Raw genomic sequence first — 13,515 nt, 5'->3', positions numbered from 1 at the left:
ATCCACAAAACCCGAATTTGGTTTCATATCTGGTGCCTGGAATTCAATCTGCCTCATTCTGCCCAGTTATCTTCCTAAGTGCAAAGTTCAAAAAATAAATTTCAAAACCATACTATTTTAAGTTCAAAATTTCATCTTGGACGACTACCTTGGGTGCTTTCTAAATATATTAGATAAGGGATGAGCAATTCATAAAGATCAGTGTTCAAAATTTATCACAAACAACATTCACATTTCTTTCCTCACTGGGACATGACTTTTTAAAAAAAATGTTCTCACTCCCTTCCCCCATTATAAAATGTTATTCCTGTCTTATTGTCCACAGCTCATAGCTTCACAACAGTTTGGGATCTGCTGCCTTTATTGCTTTGCTAAGTTGGCTTGTGACAGTCATCTGTGAAGTGTAACCAAACACCTCTCTTTCTGGCAATCTTCTATTTTGGTACCTCTATGTGAACAAATGTGGTAAGAGTTTGGTCTCTAGACTCCAGAAGCTCTGGTTGGGTGGGGCGGGGTGGGTGGAATGGGGCGGGGCGAGGTGGGGCTGGGCGTTGAGCGAGGGCCTGGGAAACAGCTCCACTCATCCAAGTCTCGCAGCTTAAGTGAAACTGGGCTACGCTTGCAGCAGGCACAGTGCCAGGCACATACCTGAACAAGAGAGTGTTGCAGGCGAGGCTTCTGCATGTGTGTCTCAACAGGGCGTGGCGGCTGCTCTCTGGGAGTGAATACCAAAAGCAGCCCTGATCTGGGACTTGAAGTCTCAGGTGCTCGGAGCGCCGTTTGCATCTCTCTACGTTTCAAGTCGGCGCTGTCTGGCAATTGCCTGAGAAATATTTGCTCTTTGAGTTCGGCCAGAAACAAACAACAAGCACAAAAAGCAAAAAACAAATAAACAAAAAAACCCCGGTGCTATAGTTTTCCTAGAGACTGCGAGCCTCCTGAGCACTGGGCAGGCGACAATTTCTAGTTTCCTTGAGTGAGATGATGCCGCTCTTAAACCGGGCTTAACCTCGCTGGTCGTTGAGTCAAGCGTCACGTAGAGTTCAGGTCCGTCGCTCGGGGCCTGTCTGACGGCAGGCACGGCGTGGGCGAGGGAGCTTTGGCTGGAGGCCTCCGCCGGACGCGGGTGGCGCCGATTGCCTGCCTATTGGGGCCCTAGCGTCGCGGCGACCGAGGTGCTGGGCAAGGTTTCGGCTGGTGCGCGAACTCGAGGCGGGAGAATCCCCTCAGGGGGTGCGGGGCGGGGCCGCGGGCGGGCCGAGCGCGAGGGTGGGAACGGGAGCCAATAGGAAGCGGGATTTGGTGGGAGGGGCGGGGCTCTCGGTCCGGCTGGGCCCGGGCGAGCCTGCCGGGAGATCCGAGTGGCACCCGGAGACTCTCGCCTCGCGGGAGGCCCGGAACGTCGCAGGCCCGCCAAGGAGGCAGTTTCGAGGCCCAAGCAGGTAAGCGCGTCTTGATCCGGGGTGGAGTCTGAGGCCGCCAGGGCTTCGACCACTCTCGGCTGTCCCGCGCGGGCTGCGGTCGGTCGGGAGCCTGTTGGGCAGAGTCCGCCAGAGGGAGGTCGGGCGGACGCCGGGCGCCGAGGGCTGTGGCGGCGGAGCGGGGCTTGGGGATTCCTCGCCTCTCGGTCCTCTCGGTCGCTCGGGACCCCACGGCTGAGTGGCGCTAGGCCGTCCCGAGGGGACCGGGAGCGCCCTGTAGCCGGGAGGAAACGCCGGCTTTCTTCAGGCTTAGCCAGCGAGCTTGAACTTCGACGCGCAAAGGCGACGGACTTTAAATTTAAAAAAAAAAAAAATGTTTTGGTTCTTAATAGAATCTGACAAGCACAATAGTGAAAGCCGTCAAGTAGGATTTTAATTTTAAAATCTCACATTGGAACGCTCAAGAGCATTTGAGTAACTTCACATAGCAGATGATTAGATTATGAGTCAAAAGACTTTGAGTCTGAGCCCGATTTGCAAACCAGATGTCACGCCTCCGCCAGATTAACTTTTCTGGGCCTCCGTTTCCCTAAATGTAAAACTTGGAAACACGACTGTGAGTATTCTCAGGGTCACATGAGATGAGTGAGAGTATTCCACAAATGTCAGGTATTATTGTTTGACCACGCACCTGGAGCATGCATAGTTCATAAAGCAACTAAGTTCCTGGCATACAGCAGACACTATGTAAACCTTTACCCTAAAGCCAATGATTCACCTACAGTGCTTTAGATAAAATGCTAAATGTGTTTAGAGGGTAAATAAGTTGTTCAAGCTGTTGTTCCTCAAAATTGTTATTGTTGGAATTGTGGTCTATTTTTCAAGAATTGCACATATCTACTGTGGCTGATTCACCATGAAGTTCAGTAGTAATCAAATAATTTACTTCTTTGCCTTAAAGGGTAAATAGTTGTAGTTTGATATCTGATAAAGTGAAATGGGAGAATTATTTCAGACTAAGATTTTCATTTGTTTTTGTAAATTGATGGGCTGCTTTTGGGAAGATTTATGTTATCTAAAGTCAAGTTAATAGTTAATATATAGCTGTATTTTTTGTGCAGCCTTTTTTTTTTTTTGGTACTGGGGATTGAACTCAGGAGCCCTGGACCACATGATCCACCTCCCCAGCCCCCAGCCCTTTTTTTTTTTTTTTTTGTATTTTATTTAGAGACAGGGTCTCACTGAGTTGCTTAGTGTGTCACTTGTGCTGAGGCTAGCTTTGAACTCCCCATCTTCCTGCCTCAGCCTCCCTCAGCCTCCCTAGCTGCTGAGATTATAGGTGTGTGCCACTGCGCCTGTATTACAGACGTTTGTGTTCTTTACTATGGTTCTATGTGTCCCGAATTTTAGGGGTGAGATGGGAAATACGAAAGGGAATAGTAGTTATTAACCTGCAGTCTTCTGGGAATACTTACAAGAGTGTTTGTAAGTAATTTCCCAGGCAGAAATCAGGAAATGTATCTCTTGGTCTTTCATTGTGTGTGTGTGTGTGTGTGTGTGTGTGTGTGTGTGTGTGTGTGTGTGTGTGTGTTTAATGTGGCAATAGATTTTTATTTATTTATTTTTGCACCACACTGGGGATTGAACTCCAGCCCTTGCAGATGCTAGGCAAACGCTCTGCTACTAAACTATACACTCCTCCAAAGTAGCTGGGATTACAGATGTGGGCCACTGTGAGCTGAAGGCAATAGATTTTTTAAATGCAGAAATAATAAAGGAATATCATTGTTTTTCTGGTTAATAATAGGCAGTTTTCAAAAAATAGACAGTTTTATAAAACTGCAAGTTATATTACTTTCAAATGATCTATAGTGAGTCTTATAAAAAGAATTTTAGACCACTGTCTAAAATTAAATGGAGTAGAGGTTTTATTGAACATATTTCAAAAATTCAGCGGATCTTTTTTTTTTTTTTTAATATACTGGGGATTGAACCCAGGGGTGCTTAATCAGTGAGTCACATCCATAGCCCTTTTTATTTTTAATTTTGAAACTGAATCTTACTAAGTTGCTTAGGCCCTTGCTGAGTTGCTGAGGCTGGCTTTCACCTTGGGATCCTCTTGCCTCAGCCTTTCCAGCCATTAGTATAACAGGCATGCACTAATGTGTTGGCTGGGTGTTTTGAAACTACTTTAATACACCAATTTTAACCGTGCCCTCTATAATAAGTTTTACTGTGAATTTATAATTTGTTGATATTACAGATCTGAAGCCTTATATTCACATTCATTATTGAGCACCTATCCCAAGGTGCAGTTTTAGCACTTAATGTTGTATTCACATATGATATAATTCTTTCCATCTAGGAGATTACACTCTGCCATGTAGGCTAAAATAAGTACTGAAAAGGCTGATTGTAAGAACATCAACTCACAGTTATTGGGACCTACACTGTGCCAGGCAGTGTTTTATATGCTTTGCATGTATTAGCTTATTTACATGTATTAGAGCACCATGAGGGGTGCCATTATTATGATCTCCTCCTTGGGAGTCATATAGAGGAGGTTGAGTAACTTGCCTGGGATCAGATAGCCTAAGTAGCAGAGCTGGGATCACATCAGACAGGCAGGCTCCAAACACCCTGATTTTAAACCTCTGCACTATACTGAGTTTCAAATCTATGAATGAGATACAAATGAAATCCAATGGGTAGTTAAAAGAGAGTTCTAGGAGGAACTTCTTCAAAAGGGAGGAGGGGGCTGGAGACATACCTCAGTGGTTGAGTGCTTGCTTAGCATGAATTGAGGCCTGATTCAATCCCCAGCAATAAACACACACACACACACACACACACACACACACACACACACACACTCTTAAAAAAAGGAGAGAGAGAGAGAAGGGAACAAACTGGTATTGCAAGATATAGATAAAGGCAGGTCCAAGCTATAATATAATTATACTTTGTATGTAAAAACTTTTTTTGGGGGGGGTGGCTGGTGAGTGATATTGGATTCTTTCTTTTTTTCTAAATTTTCACTCAGTAGCTATAATTATGGCATTATTTTAGCAATATAAGCAAGTGTTTATTTTTTAGTAAGAAGTTTAAGAAGTTTAATATATATGTTCTCAAACCATGTGTTAAATGTTAGAATCAAAAAGGAAAATGCTTCCCTGTCTGATAGAAGCTTATAACCAGATGTGCACAAGTCCAGTTTATTAGAATTTCAGTGTGATACCAGAGGTACAGATGGAGTTTAATTGGAAACACTGATGAGGGAAAATTATTCTACCTGTGGTAGGGAGGAAGATTCTAGAAGATTCTAGAAGAGATTCTGTGTTTGAATTTGGCTTTGAAGGATGAATAGGAGTGTGCTGAGTTGGGGAAAGAAACAGAAGATATGAATGAAAACCAGGGATAAATGTGAAAGTACATGGTGTGTTTGAGGAAAGTGTTGTGGTTTGTTATCACTAAAGGTCAGAGTGTATAGAGTCACATGGTTTTCTATAAAGTCAGGTGCTTGGACTAAAGGGGACAATGCTTGCAAATAAGCAGGAAAGAGAAAATTGCTGAGCTTTGTTGCTGATCACTTTAGGATCACTGCAATTGATAGTTAAGGTGTGGGGTTCAGTTCCCCTCATTTGGAATAATGAAGTGAGTGATTAGTCCAGGTGGGCAAAATCTTTTATTATAGAATATAGGGTTATTGGCACTTTTAATACTTTTTTGGGGGGGAGGGTACCAGGGATTGAACTTAGAGGCACTTGACAACTGAGCCACATCTCCAGCCCTATTTTGTAGTTTATTTAGAGACAGGGTCTCATTGAGTTGCTTAGCACCTCGCTTTTGCTAAGGCTGGCTTTGAATTCATGATCCTCCTGCCTCAGCCTCCAGAACACTTGGATTACAGGCCTGCGACACTGCACCTGGCACTTTTAATACTTTTAAGTAGGGAATATATTATAAAATAATGTCTGGTGAGGTAAATAAAACATTATGACTCATAAAAAGAAGGGGGTACCAGGTATTGAAAAGCCTGTGCATCATGCCAAGGACTTTGGACCTGATTCTAAAGACAATGGAGAGCCAGAGAAGAATATATTAAGTGATTAGAAAAGATAACATGGTGATGATATAGTGTGGATGCTGGGTTGGAAAAAAAGAGACAAAAGGTAGGGAGATAAGACTATTGCCAATGAAATAGTTCAGATAAGAACAGATAAGGGACTGAAGTAGGAAACTAGTAATGGTAGAGAGAATAGGGGAGATGAAGATGTGGAATTGGCAGGGCTTAAAAATCAGTTGGCTCTGAAGAAACAGAAAAGTGACTTTGTTTCTTAGCTTAGAAAATACATGGATAGAGGAAGGGGGGAGAAAATATATGGTTAAAAGATCTTGTTTTATTTTAATGTGAGGAAAGATTTTTTTTTTTTTTTTAGTTTTGAACATGTTGGGTTTGAAATGTCTGTGGAATACTCAGGTAGAGATGTCAAGAAAATATTTAGGTCTAGAAGCAAGGCTGAGAGTGGTGATTCAGATTTTACAGTTATTTTCACAAGTATGATTGAAGCAGGAACAGCAGACTAAGTTACTCAGGAAGAAAACATACAGAATTAGAAGAGAAAAGAGTACCAAGGATCAGTGATTTGCTTTATGTAAATGGAAGTAATTGATTATTTATTTGTTTTTGCTAATTTTGTCTTAAAACTTGTTATAAAGCAATGAAATGAGTTTTCATTGAAAGTTAAACAACTTTTGCACCCATGTGGTTCCTGTTCTTTTAAAATTTAATTAGGGATACATTCATTTATTCCAGAAGTGTATTATATGAAGTATCTTTGGAGTCCTGCTTTGGAAAAAAAATTTTTAGCAAATTCACAGTCCCATGGGAAAGTAGATCTTCTAGTTTATTACAAAAATATTTTTCATTGTCTGTATTTTCAATTCTCTATCTGATCACTTGATTATTAGCCCTTAAAAGTCAGAAAGACAGCTTTAAAAAACCTTTTTCTCCTGTAAATTTAGATTGCCAATGAATGTTTGCTGTTGATCCATCTTGATAACCAGAATTACTGAGTCTTGGCTCCAAATGGCTTAGCCATTTCTAGAAGTCCTATTCATCTTCAGTGAATGAAGGTTTGCTACCACTGAGGTGACCAAAAGAATATTACTATTTTGAAGGCATTTTCAGAAGCAGTGTTTCAGAATATTTTCCTCATTTGTAGTATCATTAGAATAAGCATGTAGTCTTCAAGGTAGAGGAAGCATACTTTTTCTACAAAGGACTAGATAGTAAACATTTTAGCCTCTTTCACAACTACCAAAACCAAACCAATACAAAACAAAACAAAAATAAATAAAAACAAACAGCTGAAAAGACAACACTTAAATAAATAAGCATGGTCTGCATTTTTATAAAACTTTGCGGATACTAAAACCTCAATTTTATATAGTATTCATATCACAATTGTTATACTTTTACTTTTTTTCCTCCAGCCTTTTAAAAACATAAAAACCACTTTTAACTCAGAGGCCTTACAAAGGCATCCAGAGTTAATCCACAGGCAGGCCATACTGACCCTGTCTTAAGGAATGTTCTTCAAAATATTTGGATTTTTAAATTCACTTAAAAAAATTATGATTCTTCAAAAATTTAAAGGACCTATTACTTATTTATTTATTTATTTTTACATCTAGCTCTCCTAGTTGTTTCAAGGTTTTCAAGGAAGAAATTCAAATGCAATCTGCATTTGGGGTAAAATTGGGAGTTCATAACCCACTTCAATCTAATGTATGAAATATGATATGTCAAGAGCTTTGTAATGTTGTGAACAACCAATAAAAAAAAAAAGAAAAAAAAAAGATTTTTTTTCCTTATGTATATCTTAGACTCCTGGTTAGCAGCTTAAAAAAAAATTAATATCCAGTTCAGACCATATTAATCCATTTATATTAAAGATTATTATTTGTGCTCCGTTTTTTTAAAGTTAAATTTTCTGACTTTTCATAATTTTCAAAGCAGAAATAAATGTTTACATCAGGTGACATGGAGGGAATTTATTAATTTCCTCTGAAGTTTGAATTCCTAGAAATGATATATTTATTTATTTATTTATTTATTTTTAAAGAGAAAGTGAGGAGAGAGAGAGAGAGAGAGAGAGAGAGAGAGAGAATTTTTAATATTTATTTTTTAGTTTTCGACGGACACAACATCTTTGTTGGTATGTGGTGCTGAGGATCGAACCCGGGCCGCACGCATGCCAGGCGAGCGTGCTACCGCTTGAGCCACTTCCCCAGCCCCAAGAAATGGTATATTTATGAGTTTTTCCTGTATGAAAGTTAAAATTTTGGGCAGTTTGGTGAATATATGTGTGTGCATTATTTTTTGCTGCATCTTAAAAGCTATTCTCTTTTTCTTCCTCTCTTTTCTTTTTTCTCCATTAGAATAAAAAAACAAAACCCCCAAACTGTGTGGGATATGTTTGAATTGGTTACTTAGCAATCTGAGGCTTAATTTTGTATTTAAATATTTATCTGTACTTTTTGATGTTCTTATTAAATAAGGGTCTGTTTAGACTGTAATAATGGGGCCTGCTGGGAGGAAATGACACAGCCTGTTCCACAACAGTATTTACTGAAAATCACCTTTTCTCTGGTTCCTATTTAAACTATAAAGATAATATGGAACAAAATAATTATGAGTATTAGAGTAATGGTTAACTTGATCACCACTGTAATTCCATGGTTATCATTACAAAGTTAATTTATATTAACATAGTTCAAGGTCAAGCAGAATGTGGGAAAAGGAGGGGGCTGTCGGTACATTGGAGATCAAATCTAAGACCTCATGCACTCTACAACTGAGCTACACACCAAACCCCTAAACTTTTTAAATAAGACCTTTTAGATACTTTCAAAGAAAAACAAAAAATAAGTTTACCACAATTTCCTATTTCAAACACCATTCTTGAGAAAGATTCCGTATGTCCTATTTAGTTGCATATCACTGGCAGAAAAGAAAAATGGCAATGTATCTTTTTTGTACAGAGAAGTGTTCATTTAGAATGCATGAATTTTGTTTTTATGATTTTTGATGATAAATCAGGCGAAAATTAAAAATTGGCCTTCTGGACTTAGGGTGTAGCTCAGCGGTAGACCACGTGGCTATTATGTGTGAGGCCCTGGGTTTGATCCCCAGCTCTGCAAAAAGAAAAGAAAGCAAAACAAAAAATCCTTCTTAATGATGGCATACCTTTATTCTGTGCCATTATGGAACATTTCAGCAGTGCTTGTGGGGCAGCTACAGTGTGGTGCAGATTTTACAGTCTACATTGATGGGATCACTGAAATCAGAAACTGCATTATGATTTTAGTTGGTGAAGATAATTAATAAGGAGGATTTTCTTGTGTTGTTGACTGTATCTTGTTAACTACATGTTTAACTTCGTGTATGGGGAAATTTACAGAATTTTAAAAGTGAGTTGTTGATCTTCATAAATTAACCAGGGTGCGGGAAGTTGTTTTTGTTTTTCATTGCTGGGGATGGAACTGGCCTTGCACATGCTTGGCAAGTGCCACATTCCAGGGAGCTACATCCCCAGCCCCTGCAGAAAAAGTTTTTAAATAAGTATAGTTAATAGAATAGCAAATATGATCAGAAAATTAAGGCAGATATTTTAAGCATTGTTTGAAGCTGCTGATAACAGATTTGTTGTTTTTTTCCCCAAGGCTCATGCTTACATTTTAATGACTATCTCCTCAAAGCACCTACCAGTGCCCAGGGAGCGGCAAGGAGTTACAGTGAGGGGAACAGAGGTACAGTAGATGGTTAAAGCAACACAGCTGACATTATAGACATCTTCTTGCTCTCTGCTGAATGTCCAGGACAGCAGGACCACTGGACTATTTGGAGCTTTCTCCAGTGAAAACTATAGTCTGGACATAGGTGAATGCACTACCCAGCAATGACTTCTTTCTATCCCGTTTGTTTTAAGGGCTTAGAGTGCTGTTTGAAATCCTTGTTTTATATATTGCAAAGCTTTAGTACACACAGAAAACCTCTGAATTTCATGGACATATTGAATATTTTATTCAGAGCTAATCATACCTATATACTATCTTGGATCAAAGTTTAATAGCTGTTGAGAGAGGGAGCTAAGTAGGTAGTAAGAATCCAGAATTTTTCTAGTTGAAAGGCTCATTTGGCAAACATTTTCTTTTCTTTCTTTTTTTTCTTTTTTTTTTTTTTTTAATACCAGGGATTGAACTCAGGGGCTCCAGACCACTGAGTCACATCCCCAACCCTATTTTATTTTATTTAGAGACAGGGTCTTACTGAATTGCTTGGTGCCTCGCTTTTTTGCTGAGGCTGGCTTTGAACAGATAGTCAAAGCTGCTGGGATTACAGGTGTGCGCCACCACACCTGGCTCTAATGTTTTTGAATAACAAAATTTCCACATTTAAGTAATATTTTTGACAATCTGGTTAACTAACTTTGAAGCTATATTGTTGAAGCCTACTGTTTGGACATGACAAACTTGCCACTATATCAATATCTAGCCATTATAACTTTCAAAATTATTTCTATATCTCCAAGACAGCATTTTTAGTAAAGAAAGTTTGAAAAAAAAAATGTGTAGATATCATTATATCTCATTTCTGTGTCTTTCCATTTTATTTTCCTGAAAAGAAACTGAAATTTTCAAGAAGATTTGGCTAAAAGATCCACTAGTCTTGCCTCTCTCATCACATCAGTAATTGAAATAATGTATATTCTAAAAGGAAAATTAATCTTGCAGCTTTTCTTCATTTATTCTCAAGAATGATTATGTGACATTGCCAATTATCATTTTTGTTTTAAGGCTGAAGAATTTCCATTGCTAAGTAGAGTGCACTGTTATTTTTACCATCCACAACAGCTTATTGTTCCATTTAGGATTTTCAACCCTGACCTAATTAAAAGGAAAAGAATAAAACAGACTCCTAAGTGAAGCTGATAAGCATATGGCATTGTCCTGTCTGTTTCAGACTGCGATTTAATTTATGAACAGGAAAGACTATTTAATGAAGTTGAATCTTTTATTTTATTTTAATATTATTTATCTTAGAAATTTATTTAAATAATGATAAAATAATATTTGATCTTAACTTTATGTTGTACATTGTCATGTGATAAGGGTAATTTTTTTTTTTATGAAACTTCTGTTTCAGTTTTGTGTTTGTGTATTCTGATACCAAATGTATTTCTTCCCCCCACATTTTTTATTGGTCTATTGTAGTTGTACATAATGATGGGATTTGTTGTTACATATTTGCATATGCACATAATATAACAATATAATTTGGCCAGTATCACTGCTCAGCATCTCTCCCTCCCTCCCAGCCTTCCACTCCCTGGTTCCTTGCTCTACCTATCTCCCTTTGATTTTTATGAGATCCACCCCCACCTTTCTTTTCCTTTTTAGCTCTCTCACTTCCACATAGGAAAGAAGATATACAACCTTTCTGAGTTTGACAACATAATGATCTCTAGTTCCATCTATTTTCCTGAAAATAACATAATTTCATTTTTCTTTATGGTTGAATAAAACTCCATTGTGTATATATACCACATTTTCTTTATTCATTCATCCATTGGTGGACTCCTAGGCTGGTTCCACAGTTTGGCTATTGTGACTTGTGCTGCTATTAACATAGATATGCATGTATCACTGTAGTAAAGGACTTTAATTCTTCCGAATAAATACCAAGCGGTGGCATGGCTGGGTCATATCATGGTTCCATGCTACCATGGACACAACATCTTTGTTTGTATGTGGTGCTGAGGATCGAACCCAGGCCGCACGCATGCCAGGCGAGCACGGTATCGCTTGAGCCACATCCCCAGCCCAAATTTATAATTATTTGTGTCTTTGTAACTGCCATTCTTCTGACTGGTGTAAGATGAAATTTCAGTGTAGGATTTGCATTTCCCTAATTAATAATAATATTGAACATTTTTTTATATATTTGTTGGCCATTTGTATTTCTTCTTTTGAGAAATGTCTGTTTTGCCTATTTATTAATTGGGTTATTTTAGTGTAAAGTTTTTTGAGTTCTTTATATATTCTAGATATTAATCCTCTGTCAGAAAAGTAGCTAGCAAAGATTTTCTCCCATTCTGTAGGTTCCAAATGTATTTCTTTCCATGAATTTTGATCAAAAGGTTCATGAAACACTGATCTGTAGTTCAAGAGAAGGAGGATTTTATTCAATAGGTGACCCAGATCATTAGAATTTTTTTTTTGTGTGTGTGTGTGTGTGCATACGCGTGCACTGTATAAAACCATACTAATGTATTCTGCTATTACTGTCCTTAGAAAAATTTTTATTTTCCATCCCACCTCCTCAAAAATTGTGACTGCTCACTCTGTCTCTTGCCCTTTTAATATTACGTGTTCCTCCTTCCTTATTGCTTCCCTCAAATTGAGTTTCTCCCAACTAACATCCCCTTCTATCCCCAATGCCCCAGACTTCAGTTTTGTCCTGATATCACTGGGTTACGTGGCTCTGTTAACCTTCTGTATGCACATTGAGAATCAAGGCATTTCCCCAGTGAGGATAATCACTAATTTTACTATCTTTGGCCCAAGAATCTCATAGGCAAGGCCAGGTGTGGTAGCATATGCCTGTAATTCCAGCTACTTGGGAGACCGAAGAGGGAGGATCACAAGTTCAAGGTGAACCTGGGCAATTAAGCAAGACCCTATCTCAAATTAAAAGATAAAAAATGCCTGGGATATAGCTCAGTGGTAGAGTGCCTTTGAGCTCAATCTCCAGTACTGAAATAGAGAAAAAGGGAAGGAGAGAGAGAGAGAGAGAGAGAGAGAGAGAGAGAGAGAGAGAGAGAGAGAGAGAAAGAAAGAAAACAGGGACACCAGACTCTATGAATCATGCTATTCACCTTCAATTGGATATTCTTCTCTTGTTGCCTATTAACTCCAGCTTTTTGTTGAGCAGATCTTAAAGGATATAACCTCAAGTTGCCAAACTTTTTCTCTAATTCATGCTTATTTTTATTTTAATAGATTAAGGTCCCAAGGTATGAGCAAGTTCACTTGACTTGATCTTGGTCCTCATTATGCACGTATCTTCTCACCTTTCTGCTATTTCTACAAGAACTGCTATCCTTCTCAGATCCCCATGGAATCCTAGCATCTCTTTCTTACTTGAGACAACTCTCTTCTCCTTTTTGTCTGCATTTATTGTATACTTCATTATATTTGTAATATATATATATATATATATATATATATAATTTTTTCTCTTTTTTGTTGTTATTGTTTTGGGGATTGAACCCTCTCATGGTAGGCAAGTACTTTACCACTGAGCTAAACCCCCAGCCCCTGCCCCTCACTTTTTTCTTCTTAAAAGACCTTCTTGCTTTGGCTTCCATTGTTCTACACATATTTGGCATTTTCCCCATCTTTTGTCTACCTTTATGACTTAAATTACCATTTGATCTAGAATGCCTGAGAACTGACCAGTTCTAGATGAGCAGTTAATTTCATCAGAGCATGCTGATGTATAAGTTAATTTCATCAGAACATGCTGATGTATAAACGTCATTTTTAAAGCTGGGCATGGTGTCACACTCCTGTAATCCCAGATACATGGGAGGCTGAGGCTGGAGTATTACAAGTTCAAGGCCAACTTGGGCAGTTTAGTGATACCCTATCTCAGAATAAGAAAAAGGGCTAGGCACATAGCTCAGTGGTAGAGCGTCTCTAGATTTAGTCCCCAATACTGAGGGGAAAAGTAATTTAAAGAAATGAATTATGATTATATAATAATAAAGCAGGTATGGTATTATGGTATGAAATAAATGAATTTGAAAAGTTTACATAGAAACAGCAATGAGATTCCACTACATACCAGAATGGCTAATATTAAAAGACTAACAATTCCAAGTGGTAGCAAGAGGAGTAACTAGAATTGATATATTGCTGGTGAGAGTGTAAATTACTACAATTGTTCTAGAAAAACTCTTTGACAATGTCCACTAAAGTTAAAAATATACCTAGTCTGTACCCCAGCAGTTCTATTCCTAGGTAA

General features: G+C 38.5%; 1 protein-coding gene across 3 annotated transcripts in view; it reads left to right on the top strand.

The window, feature by feature from the left end:
* Nucleotides 1-1,314: 1,314 nt before the first annotated feature.
* Dennd2c (DENN domain containing 2C) overlaps nucleotides 1,315-13,515 on the top strand; it is a 79,140-nt gene continuing 66,939 nt past the window's right edge. For 2 of the 3 annotated variants that reach the window (XM_078027059.1, XM_078027056.1), the window contains exon 1: nucleotides 1,315-1,442. The gene's annotated coding sequence lies outside the window, so the exon portion shown is untranslated. The remainder of the gene's footprint in view (nucleotides 1,443-13,515) is intronic. The other variant, XM_078027057.1, reaches the window with a different exon arrangement.

This window comes from Ictidomys tridecemlineatus, chromosome 11, assembly GCF_052094955.1.
Source record: "Ictidomys tridecemlineatus isolate mIctTri1 chromosome 11, mIctTri1.hap1, whole genome shotgun sequence".
NCBI classification, from domain to species: domain Eukaryota; kingdom Metazoa; phylum Chordata; class Mammalia; order Rodentia; family Sciuridae; genus Ictidomys; species Ictidomys tridecemlineatus.
The sequence above is the reverse complement of the archived record's forward strand: the minus strand, read 5'-3'. Positions and strand labels throughout refer to the sequence as shown.